The sequence below is a fragment of the Megachile rotundata genome, chromosome 4 (assembly GCF_050947335.1).
Source record: "Megachile rotundata isolate GNS110a chromosome 4, iyMegRotu1, whole genome shotgun sequence".
Taxonomy (NCBI): domain Eukaryota; kingdom Metazoa; phylum Arthropoda; class Insecta; order Hymenoptera; family Megachilidae; genus Megachile; species Megachile rotundata.
This window is the reverse complement of record NC_134986.1, coordinates 3,837,674-3,858,380: the sequence shown is the minus strand read 5'-3', so window position 1 is coordinate 3,858,380 and position 20,707 is coordinate 3,837,674. Positions and strand designations below refer to the sequence as shown.

The following is a 20,707-nucleotide window of genomic DNA, read 5'->3' as shown; positions in this document are numbered from 1 at the left end:
ACTTAGGAATTTATTTTCCTATTCTGTTGTTTCATTGATTTATATGTCAGTTTCGCAGAAGCGACAGCTTATCAGTATTAAGTGAGCAAAGCCGTTGCTAGAATTTGTGCGGTCCAAGGCAAAAATCGATATTATTGAAAACGTGTGCGGTACAGTCGCTTTATATTACCACGTTATATATCGCTACGTGTTGTATCACCACGTATTTACAAATGAATTAGTAAATTCGGGAATCAGTGCATGTATTAATTTGTAAACTTGCAGATTTGTAATTCGGCAAATTTGTAAACTTGCGAGCTGCAAACGTGAAAATTGGTAAACTTGTAAATTGCGAACTTGCAAATTTGTAAACTTGCAAATTGCGAACTTGCAGGTTTGTAAACTTTTAAACTTGCAAATTTGTAATCTCGCGCATGTGTAACGTTGCAAATGTAGTCTCGGAAAAATTGTAATCTCGCGTATGTATGAGCTTATAAATTTGTAAATATGCAAATTTGTAGTTTCGTAGATATTAAATCTTGCAAATTTGTAAACTTGTAAATTTGAAAACTTGCAAATTTCTAATTTTACAAATTTATAAACTTGTAAATTTAAAAACATGCATAGTAAGCTAGCATATTTTTAATTTTGCGAATTTATTAATTTGAATATTTGCAAACTTGCACATTTGAAATCTTATAAAAATACAATCTCGCAGATATTTAATAAAATAAATTTCCAAAATAAATTTCCAAATTTGTAAACTTGCAATAAATTTCCAAATGATTAAATCTGTAACTTACTAAATTCCAGTATATAAAAGCACTAATTTCTAATTTGAAAACTTTGTGAAGATCGAAATTTTAAATTTTGAGAGTTGAAAATTTTCTTCGCTTTGAAACTGAAGATTTAAATATAATTCTTAAAACTATAGTTCCACGATAATAAAGTAATCGTACATTTCAAATTTTTTATTTTTTATGTATATCGCCTGTTAGGTTCTTTATCGCCATCTGTATGACGTCGTGCACAAATTTCAGGGAATTTGATCGGAAACACTTTTACGGGCACTTTTTCCGAAATGCAAATTGAAGGTGCAATTCTTCCAAGCGAAATATTCGAGAATTTTCAATATAAGTAAGATTGCACACTTTATTGAGGGATTTGCTCTTGTGGAAACGGATAAATTACACTTCTGCTTTTCCTTTTCGTCAACGTCCTACTCGTTCTTTCGATTCTTTCAAACCCATGCTCGTCTTCTTCCATAAAAAAGGAAGACGAACGTCTAATGGATTTAACTCCCCACGGAGAACGACGAGGTTGGTTTTGAAAGGAAAGAAGATTTTCTTTAGAGCTTGGATCGTCGACCAGGTTGTACGATTGAAAAGTGAATAAGTAAAATCGTGGGAAATACTTCGAATTTTGGAACTATTCCACAGGTACATTCGGATGCAACGGAGGTTTACTTTCGATAAGAAAGGGAAAGTATTGAATGTTTAATTTTTCGATTTTTTTTTTTCAAATTTTGAGGTTTTGAAGCTTCAAAGTTACAAGTTTTCAAGTTTTCAAGTTTTCAAGTTTTCAAGTTTTCAAGTTTTCAAGTTTTCAAGTTTTCAAGTTTTCAAGTTTTCAAGTTTTCAAGTTTTCAAGTTTTGGAGTTTTCGAGCTTTGCAGTATTCAAGAATTCAAGAATTCAAACACTCAAGTATTCAAGCACTCAAGTATTCAAGCACTCAAGTATACAAGCACTCAAATATTCAAGCACTTAAGTATACAAGCACTCAAGTACTTAAGCACTCAAGTATACAAGCACTCAAATATTCAAGCACTCAAGTATTCAAGCTCTCAAGTATACAAGCACTCAAGTATTCAAGCTCTCAAGTATACAAGCACTCAAGTATTCAAGCACTCAAGTATTCAAGCACTCAAGTATTCAAGCACTCAAGTATTCAAGCGCTCAAGTATACAAGCGCTCAAGTATTCAAGCACTAAAGTATTCAAGCACTAAAGTATTCAAGCACTCAAGTATTCAAGCACTCAAGTATTCAAGCACTCAAGTATTCAAGCACTCAAGTATTCAAGCACTCAAGTATTCAAGCACTCAAGTATTCAAGCACTCAAGTATTCAAGCACTCAAGTATTCAAGCACTCAAGTATTCAAGCACTCAAGTATTCAAGCACTCAAGTATTCAAGCACTCAAGTATTCAAGCATTCAAGTATTCAAGTATTCAAGTATTCAAGTATTCAAGTATTCAAGTATTCAAGTATTCAAGTATTCAAGTATTCAAGTATTCAAGTATTCAAGTATTCAAGTATTCAAGTATTCAAGTTTTCAAGTTTTCAAGTTTTCAAGTTTTGGAGTTTTCGAGCTTTGCAGTATTCAAGAATTCAAGAATTCAAACACTCAAGTATTCAAGCACTCAAGTATTCAAGCACTCAAGTATACAAGCACTCAAATATTCAAGCACTTAAGTATACAAGCACTCAAGTACTTAAGCACTCAAGTATACAAGCACTCAAATATTCAAGCACTCAAGTATTCAAGCTCTCAAGTATACAAGCACTCAAGTATTCAAGCTCTCAAGTATACAAGCACTCAAGTATTCAAGCACTCAAGTATTCAAGCACTCAAGTATTCAAGCACTCAAGTATTCAAGCGCTCAAGTATACAAGCGCTCAAGTATTCAAGCACTAAAGTATTCAAGCACTAAAGTATTCAAGCACTCAAGTATTCAAGCACTCAAGTATTCAAGCACTCAAGTATTCAAGCACTCAAGTATTCAAGCACTCAAGTATTCAAGCACTCAAGTATTCAAGCACTCAAGTATTCAAGCACTCAAGTATTCAAGCACTCAAGTATTCAAGCACTCAAGTATTCAAGCACTCAAGTATTCAAGCACTCAAGTATTCAAGCATTCAAGTATTCAAGTATTCAAGTATTCAAGTATTCAAGTATTCAAGTATTCAAGTATTCAAGTATTCAAGTATTCAAGTATTCAAGTATTCAAGTATTCAAGTATTCAAGTATTCAAGTATTCAAGTATACAATGGTTTAGATTTTTTAATTTTCAGTTTGAAAGTTTTAAAGCTTAAGGGTTTCAAAGTTGTAAAGTTTCAAGGCTTCTACGTTTCAGAGCTCTAAATTTTTTAATTTACAATTTCAAAGTTTCAGGGTTCGAAAATTTTGAAAGTTCAAATTTTCAAATTTCGAAGTCCATGAAAGATCTCCTCCCTCTGTGATCATGCTTTTCGTAGGAAAGGAATATTTGCTCCTGACTGTACAGCTGATGGAACAGCTTTAAAATTCCGCAACGAAAACTTGTTCGAATATCGCTCAATTTTTTCAAATCGAAATGTTCTTTTCAATCATTTTTGTTGGTTTAAAGTAACAGTAACAGTAAATAACAATAACGGAAAGTAAATTTTAATTTTTATGATTTTTGTATACATACAATTTTCACGTTTGTATATATCTTTTCAAATCATTCGAGTTTGAATTTTTTTAGTAACTTTTACATTTCTGTACGACAGAACTCGGATAGTCTTAAATGAAAATAGATAGAAAGGATGCAAACTCGATTAACAAACTAATAATATTCGTTAATTAGAAAAAATATGATCGAAGCAACAATAAATTGGATTATTTGTTCCAATTTCCTTAAGTTCGAAGTATAATCGACTTTATGGAGGATCAACACATTACTTAAACGAAGAAACAATTGCAGCGGAACAAATATTGAACCCTCTGTGATGAACGTAGATTGGTGGTAATAAAACACACAGGGGGATACGGAAAAAATCTTGATTTCGCTAACAACGATCGATATTCGATAAAGCAATTAGACGTGCCGTGAGGGTGTAGCAAACGACATCGATCCCCGAGAGATCGAAGATTCGTATTCGGTGGGGTGGCTTATCGAATTTTAGCGGCCATACCCTCGAGAGTACGACAAGATCAAATTCACCCTGCTGAAAATATACATGTGTACACCTATACCATACACTCGTCTATACATGGTGTTCATGAAGTAATCAATCACTATTTCTTTTATGGACGATAGTGATACGATAACACTCGTGTTTGAAGTAATAGGTTCATTATTTATTTATCTATAATATGCAGTATCATTCATTATACAAATACAGAGGATATTAATGATTAGGTTTGAAATTATAGTATTTGTACAAACGAATTTCAAGCTTGAAATGTACTATTTTGAAGAATTATTTTTGCTAAATAATTCTATGTTATATAAATAATTATGTGTTATAGATTGTATATATTTCATTGTGCATTAATTATATATATTTATTCGTGTAATAATATATTTATTTATTTAACAATTATATATATTTTTTCTGTTAATAATTGTACAAATTTGATCACAATAGGCAATATATATTAATATAGTAACATAAAAGTAATATAAATAATAAATAATAGTAATATAAAAACATTTATTCGTCGAATAAGATTAATTACAATTAATTAAAAAAATAATTATGTTTAATAATACGAAATACATATTTTTAATTTAATTATGAAGAATTAGAAACTAGTTTCAATAGAAAAATTATAATTAATTATAAGATTACTTATAATATTACTATAAGAATAATTACAATTAACTAAAAAAATAATTATGTTTAATAACACCAAGTACATATTTTTAATTTGATTATGGAGAATTAGAAACTAGTTTTAATAGAAAATGTTAAATAATTATTATGTTAAACATAAGGAATTGATAACGTTCACAGCTGAGCGTTAAGGTTGCGATGTTAAGGTTACTTATGATTCTACAAATCATAAATTAAATACGATTCATTTAGTTGAGCACATGAAAATGTAAACGTCTCATTTGCTATTCCAGGTTCTAAATCCTTGTCATGTTATATGGTACAATAATGCGCAACTATGCAGTATGTGCATATAGAATTACTGGTCCGGCTTATTCCACGCTGCGTTAACCCGAGCTTTTGAAGCTGCGTTTCATTCGCTAGTACCGCAATAATTTAACTGTTTAACGCAGCATCAGATGCAACACGTAACCAGCAAATGTTTAAGTACCAGCAGAGTTATCAGAAGTGAATATGATATGATACTGTAACGAAATCTACAATAAAATGATTTTACTCTTGCTGGAAGCAAATTATTTTACCTAACAACCCGACAGTTCCAGGTTGAATTTCAACATTTTACGGCGTTATCCGTATTTCTTCACGGGTATAATTCGAATTTTTTGTGGAAGAATTGGATTTGTTTGAATTTGATTTCAATTTGAACTTTGATTGAATTCATTTGAACTTGGATTGAATTAAAAATTGATACGAAGTTGAATTTTGTTTTAATTCGTTTAAACTTAATTCAAACCTGCACTTTATCGAATTCATTTGAACTCTATACATATGTGAATTTTTATTGATCACATTGGAATTTGAATTAATTAATATTTTGAGTAAATTCAATTGAACTTGCTTCGATTTTCAATTTTGATCGAATTCATTGCAATGGGACTTAAATTTGAATTTTGATTGATTTAATTGGAATTCGATTGATTTCATTTGAATTTAATTCAAATTAGGACTTCATCAAATTCATTTAAATTCCATTTGAATTTCAACTCGATTAAATTTATTAAAATTTTATGTAAATTCGAATTTTTATTGACTGTATTCGAATTTTATTTGAAACTGAATTTCCATTGATTTCTTTGAATTTGATTCGAACTTGAACTTCATTCAATTCATTTGAATTTCAATTAATGTTGAATTTTGTTTGATTTCATTTCAGTTTGATTTGATCTCGAGCGTAGTTGAATCCACTTTAACTTGATTGGAATCTGAATGTCACTCAAATACATTTGAATTAGATTTCAATTTAAATTTGATAAAATTAACCTAAATTTGATTAGAATTTTAATTTTCACTGAGTTCCTATAAACTTGAATTAAACTTATATCGGATCAAACTAGATTCAATTTACTTAAATTCGAATTGAAATTTTGATTCATTTCATTGCAATTTCATTCGAATTTGAATTTAAATTAATTTCAGCGAAATTTGATTCGAATTAAAATATGATTGAATTCGTTTAACTTTGATTCCAATCTGAACTTGATCGAATTAATTCGAATTAGATTTTGATCAAATTGTCGGTACTGAAAATTATATTTTTTTGTTTCGATCATGCACTACAATTACTATGTTTAATACAAATTTTAACACGTTATTGATGTGTTTGTTCAAGATAAAACATACTATGTTATAAATTACCTAGAGTGTCATAATTCTTCTTTTATTTTCAACTACAATTCGACATATAAAAATTATAAAAATTAATTAATAGAGCGTCATCGGAGAGGGTACAAGTCTAAGTACCAGTATCAAATATGTGTATGTTCGATAGATATGTATGGCTATAATTTGTGGAAACATGCGCATTGAATGCAATCACTATATGTACGTACACAGTACTATCTAATAATATTTAATTACGCAACGTATATAACGATCAGCTATGCGTGGATTATGTATGGTGTAATATTAAACTGTCGTTATTTTGAACGCGCAACGAGCATTGCGTAAATTAAAGCAGTACCACGAGCTGTTTAACAGGCTAAACCATTTTAAAACGGATACCTTAATAACGAAGCACACAGCAGAACAAATATAAAACAATTTCATGTAATTGTAATTAATAGAGGTAACATCGATATTAATCAAGTTTTCATTTGTGCTGATAAGGAAGTAATGCGCAAGTAAAAATAAAGTAAAATGAGATAAATAAGCTAGTAGTACTTGTCCATAATATAAAATTAATTTTCTAGTAATTTTAGGTACATTAACATTCCAGTAGATGGTACGTGGGGAAGATGTATAGATATGCAAATTTAAAAAATCGACAGTAATCGCAAATGAACCAAAACTGAAAGGTTTTATCGATGTTAAATTCATGAAGCAGTAACAACGAGCTGTAATATATAGCAGCCACTGTAATTTGTAGTAGTCGCTAATTACAAACGTCAATTTTCGTGTTTTATGATAATTGGTCTAGTTAACCTGACGATAATAACGATTAGTAACTGTAAGCACTACCTATATTGAATTGTTCGACGCACGTAATGTGAAAAAGCGGCAACGAGGTTAAATCAAAACACCATCGGCAGTTACTAGATTTTCTTGATAATATTAACCTCTTCAGGAATTTTTCATTTCAACTATAATAACGAAAATTTTATTTCAATTTTTACTCAATAAAGAAAATAGGATATAAACAAATAAAAGTCAGGATTAAAAATTTTTAGAAATAATTACAAATGAAAAAGATGACGTTTATTATTTATGCAAGACCAAATGTAATTTCTTTTGAAAAATCGGCAAATTCCACTAAATAGTGTTGCAGATATAATTTTAGACCTAACAATTATTTTTACTCGATAACAGTTGCAATACTTCGGTAACATTACTTCGCGCAAGATGAAAATGGTGCCGCTGTTTGAACTATTCTTTCGGACATGTACAAACTTTTACTTCCCTTATGACAACTGGGATTTATTTTCTAATAGCAAAGTTAGGAATGATTGCACATTTATTTTTGTAACAGTTTGGGAAACGGATATAGCTTTGTACGTATAGGACGTAAACTAACTATCCACGTATGGAGCCAAGGGCGTGAAGCCGTTAATATTAGTACTTCAAACCTTTTCGAACTAATTTTGAGACATTTTGACTTCACAGAATAAAACATAACGTAATTCCTTCCATTATTGGACAAAAGAGTAACCTGAAAAAAAAATTTGGTTCTAAAATTACGGAAAAATAAAAATTAAATATTGAAATGAATGAAAGAGAGCTTTAGTACGAAAGCCAGTAAAAACCACGTTTGTCGATTTTGAAAAAAGTCTTTATCGATTCACTGTTTAGAAACGGTTCTACGAGCCAAATCATGGGTGAAATTGATTTATGGCGCTGTTTGCACGAAATGAGTACACCGAAGATTCGCAATTACCCAACGAAATTCCATTCGAATCCCATCGGCGACAACTGTGAAAAATGCATCAAATATTGCAATTTGTGGACCACCCTGCTGCCGACGAACTTAATTTAAATTTGCACCATTTTTAAATGCAGATTTGCCTAAGCACTTTCATTCACTTTTCAAATTAAGTTAATTTGCATTACTTTCACAAACAGTAATGATATTATTTCGGCAGTTAAACATTTTATACGTATGATGTCTATGCGTTGTATGCATACGTGTGGTATAGTTATGTATTGTGTTATGTGCGTTATATTGCCACTTTTTATTGCTATATACAAGACTGCCACATGTCGTATTACTACATTTTATATTGTCGACTGTGTTATCATTACGCGTTGCTTTATTACGTCTTGTATCGTTACATGTTATATTGCCACTTATAATATTCTCACTTGTGATATGTCTATGTGCTATATTGCTTTGCGGTAAAACGTTATTTATTATATCGCCACTTGTGGTATTCCTATTCGTTATATTGCCATTTGTGGTATTCCTATTCGTTATATTACCACTTGTGGTATTCTTATTCGTTATAATGCCAATTGTGGTATTCCTATTCGTTATATTACCACTTGTGGTATTCCTATTCGTTATATTGCCATTTGTGGTATTCCTATTCGTTATATTACCACTTGTGGTATTGTTATTCGTTATAATGCCAATTGTGGTATTTCTGTTCGTTCTATTGCTACACGTTGTATTGCTATTCGTTATGTTGCCACGCGTTGTATTACTCCATATAATATTGTCACTCGCAGTATTTCTATGCGTTATATTGCCACTTGTGGTATTGCTACGCGTTATATTTCCATGTCTGGCATTGTTATAAATTATATTGCCACGTGTTGTATTTCTGCATATTATATTGTCACTTGTAATATTGCTACACGTTGTATTATCACCTGTGTATTCCTACGCGTTATATTGCCTTGCGGTAGATTACTACACATTATATTGCCACTTCTGGAATTGTTACAGGTTATATTACTACGCGTTGTATTATCACACGCTATATTGCCATTTGTAATGCTGTTACACGTTATATTGTCACTTATAGTATTTCTATGCGTTATATTACTACTTGTGGTATTGCTACGCGTTATATCGCCACGTACAGTATTATTGCGCGTTATACCGCCACGTGCTGTATTATTATGCATTCGATCACCATTTACAGTCCTGTTACTAATATTAGATCACCACGCGTTGTATTGCAGAGCGTTGCTTTCCTACGCGTTATTTCGCCACGCGTTTTATTGCCATACGTTGGATTTCCAGCGGTTGCACATTATCACGATGATAATATTACACGTAAGATTCCTTCGTGTTGTATTACGACGCATTGCATTGCCTCGCATTATATTGCATAGCATTATATTATGGCTTGTTGTGTTATCGTACGATATAACATTTCGTTTTGTATCGGGACACGTTGTTTTATTACGTTGTATATTGCATCGCATTATTATGGAATATAAATAAATTATATTGTATCGTGTTGTACTACAACGCATTGTGATGCATCGTGTTATATTGCATCGCGTTGTATTATGACGCATTATGTTATGGCGCGTTATATTGCATCGTGTTGCAATTACGACGCGTTGTGTTCCCAACGGACATAATGTTTCGTATTATATTACCAAACTTTGTTTTACTACATATTATATGACATCGTATTGCATTCTGACGCGTTGCGTTGCCTCGCGTTATATTGCACAGTATTACATTATGTGGTATACTGCTTCGCGTATTTTATTACGGGTATATCGACTATCGTTGTATTTTCGCGTTATGTCCTCACGTGTTACATAACTACGTATTACATTGCCACGCGTTATTCTGCTACACGTTAAACGTCTTGCGTTATAGTACCACGTTACATCGTCACGTGTGGTCAACACAAAAAATCATATTTCTAATTTAAAAAATCCTACATCCAGTCGTAAAAGTCCACTGTAACCATTATCCCCAGCAGATTGAATGTTAACGTAGTAATATCGCATATCACGTTTATTTTTTCTGGTTGAACACATTGAATGTCTGCTGTTCTTTCATGAAAAATCATCTTTGATAATTCGTCAAATATTTAACGAAAGACCAGTCTGTGTACTTTTTCATCGGTTAGAAGAAATTCTTGCCCTCACCGGTACGACTCATTCAATTCAATTCGGTCTGTGTCGGCTGGATTCGAAGGGTGGCCTGATTAAATTCCTTCCGGAACAAGAGCACGGCTAGAGAACGAGGGAGGAGCGTGAAAAGATGGCCAACGAACCCTCGAAATCACCAGAACAACGGGGTCTTTTTGACTCGTGGCTTGCTCGATCGATTTGTTCCTGACGGACGAGAGAACATCGTTTCCGATTTTTGATTATATTTCACCGTTATAAATTGCGTCTGTTGTATAACCGGAGCAAATTTATTCACGTTCAATACTTTACTTGATGGATATTAAAAAAGCTCTTCTGAAATGAAACATTCGTTTACGGCATAATTATACATAAAGGTTTTGTAAATTTTTATTAGCATCATTAAATATATCTTCTTAAAATATTGCTGTTTTGCGATATTGTATAATCATTCTTTAAATAAATTTTTTACATAAAATATATTTATTATCACTATTTTTATTCTACAAATTTTTCTAAAACAAAAGATAAAATAATTTTACAATCTTTCTGTATCTTGGTAGAAAACCGTAACTTTGGAAACGAAATAAAAATAAATATCTGCTGCGTAAATGTATGATGTGTATTTTATCTTTGTTTTACTTCATTTCTTTATAACGACACTCACTTTTGAACTGGAATTAAATTGAAAGAAATAATACAACGGTAGTTGGAATGAAATTTACTCACCCTTCATAAAATGTTGAAAGGAATTTTCCAGAAACAACGTTGGATTTATATTTTATTTCATTCGTTCTTTGTTCACTGGTTCGAATAATCACAAAAGTAAGCTTCTTTGGTGAAGGTAGTCTTCTTATCCGGGATAAAGGCAACCAATGACCCCCTTGTTTCTTTTCATCCTTTAACCTATGTATGCTTAAGGACAGACTAATGTTATAGCAATCAATACATTTCTTATTCTTCAATTTCCTTATCAGGTTATATAGGGTGCAAAAATAAAAGGAAATTATAAAACAACATTATATTATATTTATATTTATATTTCTAGAAAATCCAATTTGAAAACTTGTGAAGAAGTTTGTTTATAGATTAAAAAATAATAACTTCAACAATTCTCTTATTTATTTGTTAATTAATGTATTAAATGAAATTAATTTTCATAATTTTCAGTATTTCTTTATTAATGTATTATATAACAATTAATATATTATACAATTTAATGAACGTAACGATTAATTAATAAAATTTGAAATTTTGTATGTAATGGAATATGGTATGGGTATTAAATGAATAAATAAATACTAAATAATATAATTGAACACTTATAACTTTTTAAAAACTTTATATATTTAAATTAAGAAAAACTAAGGAAGAACCACTTAAATAACTTGTTCTCTTATATTCGTGTGCAATCAGAAAATTCACGAAGGAAACAAGAAAGAAAGAGAATATTAGAATTATTTTATTTAACATTTGCGAATCTAAATTGAAACGAGTGGCATCATGGACGTCTTATTACCGACATCAGTATACGTTATCGACTTCTTATAAATTTATTTTTGCCACTTTAATATGGAAATTCAACAGTATGTAATTATTCACCACTCATTTTAACTTTTGGTAATTTTTGAAATTAAAATATTAATAACTTAAAATGTCTTACTTCTTGATATTAGTAATTCCTCTACGACGTTTCAACTTTATTCAGGGTTGGAATAATTTTCGAGCATAAAAAAGTAAGATGAAAATATTCTCGAGGTATTATTAAAAGATGTTATTCTATATTAAGTTTTTTCCAAAAAGAATATTTAAAAATTATTTGAATAAAATGCAACTCCGAGTGCCTGAAATTATAATTCTAACTGAAATTAATTTTAGCTCATAATCCTTGCACACGTTCATCACGATTACTTTCATTTCGAGGTTATATAAGTTTTATTCTTCAATTTCATGGCTCAATTTACTGTCGAACGAAGAAAAAGTAAAAAGAAAATTCTGCTTTTAAACAGTTTCTATGCGTCTTTTCATAGTTAGTTGCTTCTGAATCGCAACGTGCATAAGGAACATAACCATTATCCGTTCCAATTAAGAGAAACAGAAAACGTAGGACAAAAATGTGGCGAGTGTAATTAAAGCGAGTATTCTCGTCGGAGTTGGAGATGGTCGGTTAAATTAACGCGACCTAAACTACGGAAATGTTCCGTTTAACTTCCTAACCTCTTGAAATTTTGATCGCCATCGAGGTTCTCTGTTTTATCGCATTTACGAACGCCAGTGTTGAATCATACACGAATCTTGTAGTCAACAGGTAAACAAAAAGAGTCTTAATTGATAAACGGAAAGACCTGGAGAATTATTTTGAAATATAAAATAAATTATTTAACACTTTGACTGTCATATTAACCATGGTACCTAAATTTCTATATAGATCTAACATCTATGTTATTAAAAATTTATTTACTTTTTTGACTGAAAATACTTGTATTAATTACTTGGAATTGTGGTAAATAAGTATAAGAAAGGTAGTAAGATTTATTACAAATAAAAATGCTAATAAAATTTTCAACTGTTTCAGTATAGCAGTCAACACGTTAAATAACATTTATCCAAGTTGAAAAGTCTTTCTTAGGTCAATTTATATTTTCACATTGTTTAGATAGCTCTTTTAGGTAAGAATTACTTTTAAGTTCGAAATAAATTTTTTACACAACATTTGGAAGGTCCTTTTAGGTTAGGTTCATATTTTCACTTAATGATTAGCTTATTCTGTAACAAACTATTGGTGATACAAATAATTTATTTTTAAGAAAACGTATCTCCATTTTAAATTTCTTTATTTTTCTATATTGATCCACCCATTTTTTCCCCATTTTGAAAACACCATGTATATTAAACAATCTCTGTGCCTTAAAAAATCAATAATATGAAAGTCCCTGCAAATGTGGCAATATAACAAGAGTACTAAACAAATAAAAGCTTACTACCCTTTCTCAAATTTTATTCGGTTCTTTAACCCCACGAAAAATTCAAGTAAAAATTGTATAAACATTTGTACAAATTCAGGCAACAAAATCTGTTTTAATGAATGATAAAATAACGATGAAATACTGAGAACATATTTGTTCAATGTCTGTTATTTAAATATGATTCTTCGTAATTAAATGGCAACGGATTTGAATTAAAACGCAGTGTATTTGACTTTTTAATGCTGGTTCTCGTTAAGTCGGCCAATGCATTCAAGGCAAAAATCAGAAGTGCAGGTGATATCGAACGAAATGCAGTTCTTTCCGCAGTACAACGATAACTATGTGGATCCATGTATTCATGACGTACATAAATGAGCGTCATCACTGAAAACGTTTTTTCAGATGAATTCCTAAGAATCAAAAATTCTATGCCTACTGCTTCTTCTATTAGAATTGAAATTATTGTTTTTTAACACTTTTAATATATTGGAACAAAAAACGTAATGCATACAGGTATATTTAAAGTAAATAATATGTATTTACCTTCAATAAAATTAAACTAAGTAAATGATCGTTTATGATTAATATTTAAAGAGTTTCTTTAAATTATTTTTAGTGCAATTCGAGTACTTTTAACATCGTTCAGTTGGAACTATTTATGCTTATCAGAATAAATAATGATACTTTCTCCTGGAATAATTTGCTTCACAATTTTTATCAATTTTGTATAAAATAAAATACTTACTAAAGTGATTATTATTTTACTATAAATTTATCTAGATTTTATAGGTATCGTAAGATAATTGTACTTAATAAGAAACAATATCCAATTTTATTTTTATTTTATTTTTAATGATATGTGAGTAAATCTATGGGTAGAATTTATCAGTGAACATGTAAAATATTTCGTTCTAAACAAAACGTAATTCTATTGCTATTTCAGTTGTAAGATTAACTATCATTAATAATATTTTTTTTTTAATATAAGTATAATAGAGATTCAATTTTGAAAATGGGAATGATTCATGAAATAGTCACTTGGAATTTATTATGTGTAACAGTCGTAGAGAAAATTCTACTACTTCCAAATGGCAAAGTTCCAGTGTTCTATAATTCTACAGTCTAAAAGTTCCGAAACTTTAAGGTACTGAAATCTCGACATTTTACAGTTCTACTATTCTAAAGTCCTAAATTTCCCAGGCTTCAAAGCTTTAAAGTTCCATAATTCTGAAATGCCAAAGTTCAAAAATTTGTTTAAACATCAGGTTCCAAAATTTAAAGAATTCCAAAATCTTTAAGTTTCAAACTTCTAAATATCCAAATTATTAAACTTTCAGTGGTCCGATACACCAAAGTTGTGAAATTTCCTACATTTCAAACTTTTAAAGTTGTAAAGTTAAAAAATTCAAAAAGTTTGAAGTTTGAAACTCTTAAATTTCTGAATTTCTGAATTTCTGAATTTCTGAATTTCTGAATTTCCGAATTTCCGAATTTCTAAATTTCGAAATTTCCGAATTTCCGAATTTCCGAATTTTCGAATGTCTGAATTTCCGAATTTCTGAATTTCCGAATTTCTGAATTTCCGAATTTCTGAATTTCTGAATTTCTGAATTTCTGAATTTCTGAATTTCTGAATTTCTGAATTTCTGAATTTCTGAATTTCTGAATTTCTGAATTTCTGAATTTCTGAATTTCTGAATTTCTGAATTTCTGAATTTCTGAATTTCTGAATTTCTGAATTTCTGAATTTCTGAATTTCTGAATTTCTGAACTTTTCAGAATTTCAAATTTGCAGAGTTCCAAATTTCTAGAGTTCTAGAGTTCTAGAGTTCTAGAGTTCTAGAGTTCTAGAGTTCTAGGGTTCTAGAGTTCTAGGGTTCTAGAGTTCTAGAGTTCTAGGATTCTAGGGTTCTAGAGTTCTAGAGTTCTAAAGTTCTAGAATTCAAAAATTCCAAAATTGCAAATTCCAAATCCTAAAGTTGTTCTAAATGCTGAAAGTGTTAACATTTCACTGTTTGAAAATTTCAAAGTGTTGAAGTCACAATATTCTGAAATTTTGAAGATGCAAAACATAAAAATTTCACAATTTCAAATTGTTGAAACATCAAAATAACATAATGTCATATTCTTAGAATCTGAACGTTCACAATTTAAAATTCCAACATACTAAAATTTCAAAAATTTTTAATTCTCATAATCCAAAAATTTAACAATATCAGATTTGCATCGTCCTAAAATCTCAAATTTTAAATTCGCGAAGTTTATAAAAACAACTTGCGTATATTAATTTGACCAACATATTATATCACAGAAACGCTTCATAATGTTCGAATAATTTGAAAGGCATACTTCACTGCTATAGAGTTCAATAAAAACTATTATGAATTGGTTTCCCTGGTCGATACGCGCCATTAATAATCTCAATCGATTCTCTGAATTTAAAACCTGCAATTTCAAGAATCTATAACTCGTTGGCTTTCAACTTACGTAGTTCGCAGAATACCAATGCAATTCCACCGTACTGAGTTCAAACAGATATAGCATAAAGTATAAAGCCATGTAATTTTCATTGTTAACAAAAAAAGCAGAACAAGATACGATCCATTTAATCTATACACGTTTGTACGTTACAAGAAAACTGAAACAGTTCTACCATTGATTGCGAGTTAATTTTATAAAAATTCTAGGAATAATATTTTAGTCAACAATTATTATTTATTTTAAAAGCATTATATCGTTCTTTATATGGAACAAAGTTTTTATCTTTGATTGAGAACGTTTTTATTATTAATTACAGTTCACAATTTCTTTTTATATAAAGAATTTATAGTACAGATATGATTAAATTATATTATTATATAAAATTTAATAATATTAAATTAATGTAAAATTTAATTGTATTAATTTGATTATATTAAATTGTAGAATCTTAAATTTGTTTCAGTTTAAAATATTAATTCAACTTTAATTTAAATTTTAATTTAATTTAATTTAATAACTTTAGTTGTACTCATTCTGCAATGTAGAAATTTTTGTATAAATTTATTCTTGTACAAATTTCCTAATAATACGATGAGGTTAGGTTAATTTAAATTTAATGCGAAAGAACATAATTATTTTTAATGTGTAAAATGTTTATGTGTTATAATGAGGTCACTTATCTTACATTTATTGTAGATAACTAAATTTAATATGTTTTTGAATAACCTGATTAGACGTTAAGTTAGGTTAGGTTTAATTTGTAACAACTTAATATTTTCAATTGATCACATTTTATGTTTTACAGTGATGTGTTGTATTCGTTTCAGATAAGTGCAAACAAGAACATTGACAATATATTTGCTAATTTCATGTAAGGTTAGGTTAGGTTATATTTAATGCGAAACAACTTAATATTTTTAATATATCAAATTTCCTATATCTTATATTTATTGTAAATAATTATTGTAGATAATTTAATAATTTTTCGTATAATTTGATATCATGTCAATCTAGGTTAAATTTAATATGAAATAGTTTTATATTTTTATAAATATTATATGTTTTATAGTGGAAAGATGTATCATACATGTAGGATGGGAGCAAGAAGATGAGAAACGGATTAAAATGATAGTAAATATTTTAATAAATTGAAAGGAATACAAAATTTAATATATTGATGATAGTTCACGTTTCTACGGTTCGGCCAAGACTAGACTGTCCTTTCGACGCTGTCGCGTTTTTTTATACTACGCATTCACACTCTTTTGTTTCACACTCGTACATCACATACACTCATACCACGCAAAAATGAATTCCCCTTTACCGAATCCCACATACATTTGTTTCAGATAATGACTAACACAATATTTAATAAATTAGGAAATCTACTATGAGGTTAGGTTAAGCTAGGTTCAATTGTAACAACTTAATATTTATAATATTTATAATATTTATAATTTTAATGTTACATTTCATGTATCACATAGTGAAATCCCTTCTCTCATACTTGTTTCAAATAATAGCTAACGAGGAAGATCAATTTCTTGATAGTATAACATGAAGTGAGGTTAGACTAGATTTAATACAAAATAATTTAATTTCTTTAAACTCGTCATACATCTCATAGTGTAGCGATCTATCTTATATTTGTTTTAGATAATTACTGACATAAAATTTGACAAATATCTAAGAAGTCTACTATGATGTTAGGTTAGATTTCAAATGTGTCAGCTTAGTATTTATAATCATATTTAAACGTCTCATAACGAGATCATTTATCTCATATATGTTTTAGATTATTACTGTCAGGAAATTTCATTTGAACATGATGTTATGTTGGTCTGCACTTAATACGCACCGTTAATACCTGTAAATGACATAACATTTCCATACGTCTCTCAGGATCATAAATCTTAAATTTATTCAAGATAATTACCATCAATGATTAATTTTCTGATAATGTGATGTTAGGTTAAGCCGAATTTAATATGCATAGTCTAGCATTTTTAAACGATGATTTTTATATGTGTTTTTATGGGAACATAAATCTTACATTTGTTCGGGATAATTACTTTCATGAAATTCGATAAATTTCAGATAAGGTGATATCAGGTTGTCGTTGTCCAGGCGGAAGCGTATGTCGCTGGGAAGTAAAGGAAGCAAAAGAAGGAAGGGAGACTTAATAATATCCAGAGGGACACCGTGGCGCCATTATCTTTAAGAGCATATTCCCTCTAAAGTGGCACAGTCTTCTCACTATAGTGCAATATCGACGAACATAGAGGAAGAAAGATGAATAGAGGGAGCGGGCAAGTCGGAACCCTTCACTGGTAATCACCGCGAGAGGATAAAAGTGACCGTTCCTTGTCCTCTTTTCTTCTTCTAGTTTTTTTTTCGACCACTTCAGAAATTTTACGTCGCTCACAGAAAGTAATGCTTCACTCTATGAAGATATTTTAATCAAGAATAAGAACTGTCTACGATGTACAAATTTGAGCCATGTAGGGCATATGGTCATAAAGATAATGGCAACCATATTTCACTTCCGAAACTGGATCAGTAAATAAAGAAAAATTGATCAGTAAAATGTTATTGAATACAGTTCTCCCTGGTTCATTCAGTACGTAAAATGTAAACATAATCATGGCCAATCCTATGATTTAGATATTGCAATCTGTCTGAAATGTGTAATATTAACTGGGCTTGAAAGCGTCAGTAAATACTGAAGTAATATTAATGATTAACGAAGGATTTGATAGGATAGTTTTTGATATATTTGAATAAGATGGCTAGAATTATGGACAAGAATAAATAACAAAAGATTACAATAACAATAAAAACTTTCAACTGTGGTAGCGACTTAAACAATTACGACATATAGAACTTTCAAGTATGGCAGCGGCTTAAGACTTCTCTGGTGGACTTTCTGGTGGAAAAAAATAATTATATAAAATTAGAAATTATAAAAAAATAACCAGTGAATGATCAGCAACGTCGTGGTCCAAGATTCTATATTAATTACAGAATTAGTATTTTTAAAATTGTTAAGTGTGACAGATGTAGTGAATTACATTAACCAAAACTCAAGTACCACAGTGACTTAATGGATTACATCAATCAAAACTTTCGACTGTGGCAGCGGCTTAAGCAATTACGTCATGCAGAACTTTCAAGCGTGGCAGCGGCTTAAGACCTCTCTGGGCTTTGAAATGATCGGCAACTTTGAAACTCTCTTCCTTGAGAAATATAAAAGGTACGACAGATATTTTTGCAGGTATTTGTTAAGCACACTTTTGTTTATAATCTCAAAAGAGACATGATTAAAAAAACAAAATGACGCGGAATTCTATGTTTACAAATTTCTACATTTTTCCATTCAAAGTCTACAGCTCCCAAATCTTTACAATTCCAAATTTCTGTAGTCTCCAAGTCTACAAATTTTCAGATATCCATATTTCCAAATCTCCATATTCCCAAATTTCTATATTCTAATATTACATCTCTAAATATTAATATCCCCAAATTTCTGTATTCTAGCATTTCTTAAACTAAAATAATTTTAATATCACGTTTAGGTTTGTAAATGTTAAATCAAACCTGCCTAACACTTTTAGGACCAGCCGAGATTATTGATCAGTCAAAGGAAGTTAAGGTAGTAACGATAGACAGGGACCTCACACAGTCACATAACAGAGTAGATCCAGGAAGCATCAGAGCTTCGATAATCAGCACGTTGATCTCCAACTTCGGGCAGCCCATCGAATGATACGGTTCAGTACAGCGTGTGAAATTTATACTGATTGATAGTGACGGCTACATCCGGGTCCGTACAATAAAAGTGAGTTTTTGTAGGCATGCAGAAGTATTCCGTAAGAACGAACAAGACTTGGTCCATTCGATCTCTTGGGCACCATCGATATCGCATTTAACCGGTTCAGACGAGACTTTCACTCTCCACCAGTTTCACGTAACCTAACCCAGGTACATCGTGTTTATGTTGTATCGGTTATTCATGTGACATACACTGTCCACCATTAGTATCGGAACATTCGTCAAATAAAGTAAATAAGGCAATTACCGGTGATTGACTATTCAGTGAGAGTTTTTTTGATTATTACATTTTTGAACGCTTAAATTAATCAGAATATAATAACAAAAGGTACTAGCTTTTCGTAGATGTAGTTATAAGATTCTGTAACCTAACCTAACCGTTTGATACAGGAAAAAATATTGTTATGAGATAAGATTGAACATTTTTAAATATGTATAACTGAAGAAAGTGTGGGAGTAATTTTGTTAAAATTTGATATAATTTTTTAAGCAGTAAAGATGTTTTAGATTTGTTAAATAATAGACAGTTCGAATGAAATTTATTTTCCATTAATTTTGTTGAAATATTGAAATTAAGTAGCGTTAATCTAATCTAATAGATAGATTCCGCTAATACGTGATAACATTTGATCAGCTGTTATACGCAATTAGACGCCATTTTATGTTAAATCAAAATATTAAACGAATCAGCCTTAGAAAATTTTATTAGACTGTTAATATTTATTGTATTAAAGTACATTTTGAATTGTATAAATTTCTGTTAATAATAACTATACAAAAGTATCATTCTTCTTTATTCTTAAACTCGCCGCTAAACTACCCTAAACTTTTTATGAATACTTTTAATTACTTTTTACATTATAATGTCACATAAATTCTTGAAGAAAAAAAATTTGATGCACAGAAAGTGTGAGCAGCAATAAAAAGACTTTAAAACAGACATTGCATAACAAATTGCCAGTAAAAAATTTCATATGCCAAAATTAGTTCTAGAAAAGAAATATTTTCAATTACGAAATCGTTCAATCAGAAATTATAACTCAATTCTCAAAATACTCCATTTTTACTACAATTTAATTGTTTATCTGTTACAGAAATAAGAAATGTTGAAATCTTGATGGAACGATTCACAGATAAATCCGAACTTCGCCTTATTTTTAGCGGTTTATTTTATTTTCTTTTTTCGTTGCAAGAGAAGCACCGTTCTATAGATACAAAATGGAGGAAGCAATCGAACAACAGAGCTCATCCGATCGAAGTAAGTTGAAAGTTTCCA

General features: G+C 30.0%; 1 long non-coding RNA gene across 6 annotated transcripts in view; it reads left to right on the top strand.

The window, feature by feature from the left end:
* The window catches only part of LOC105663704 (uncharacterized), a 97,656-nt gene that overhangs the window by 71,634 nt on the left and 5,315 nt on the right, over nt 1-20,707 (top strand). For 2 of the 6 annotated variants that reach the window (XR_013037903.1, XR_013037901.1), the window contains exons 1-6: nt 11,649-11,739; nt 11,830-11,889; nt 17,698-18,853; nt 19,215-19,370; nt 19,453-19,581; nt 20,526-20,689. This is a non-coding gene — a long non-coding RNA (uncharacterized LOC105663704). The other 4 variants (XR_013037904.1, XR_013037902.1, XR_013037906.1 and 1 more) reach the window with 4 other exon arrangements.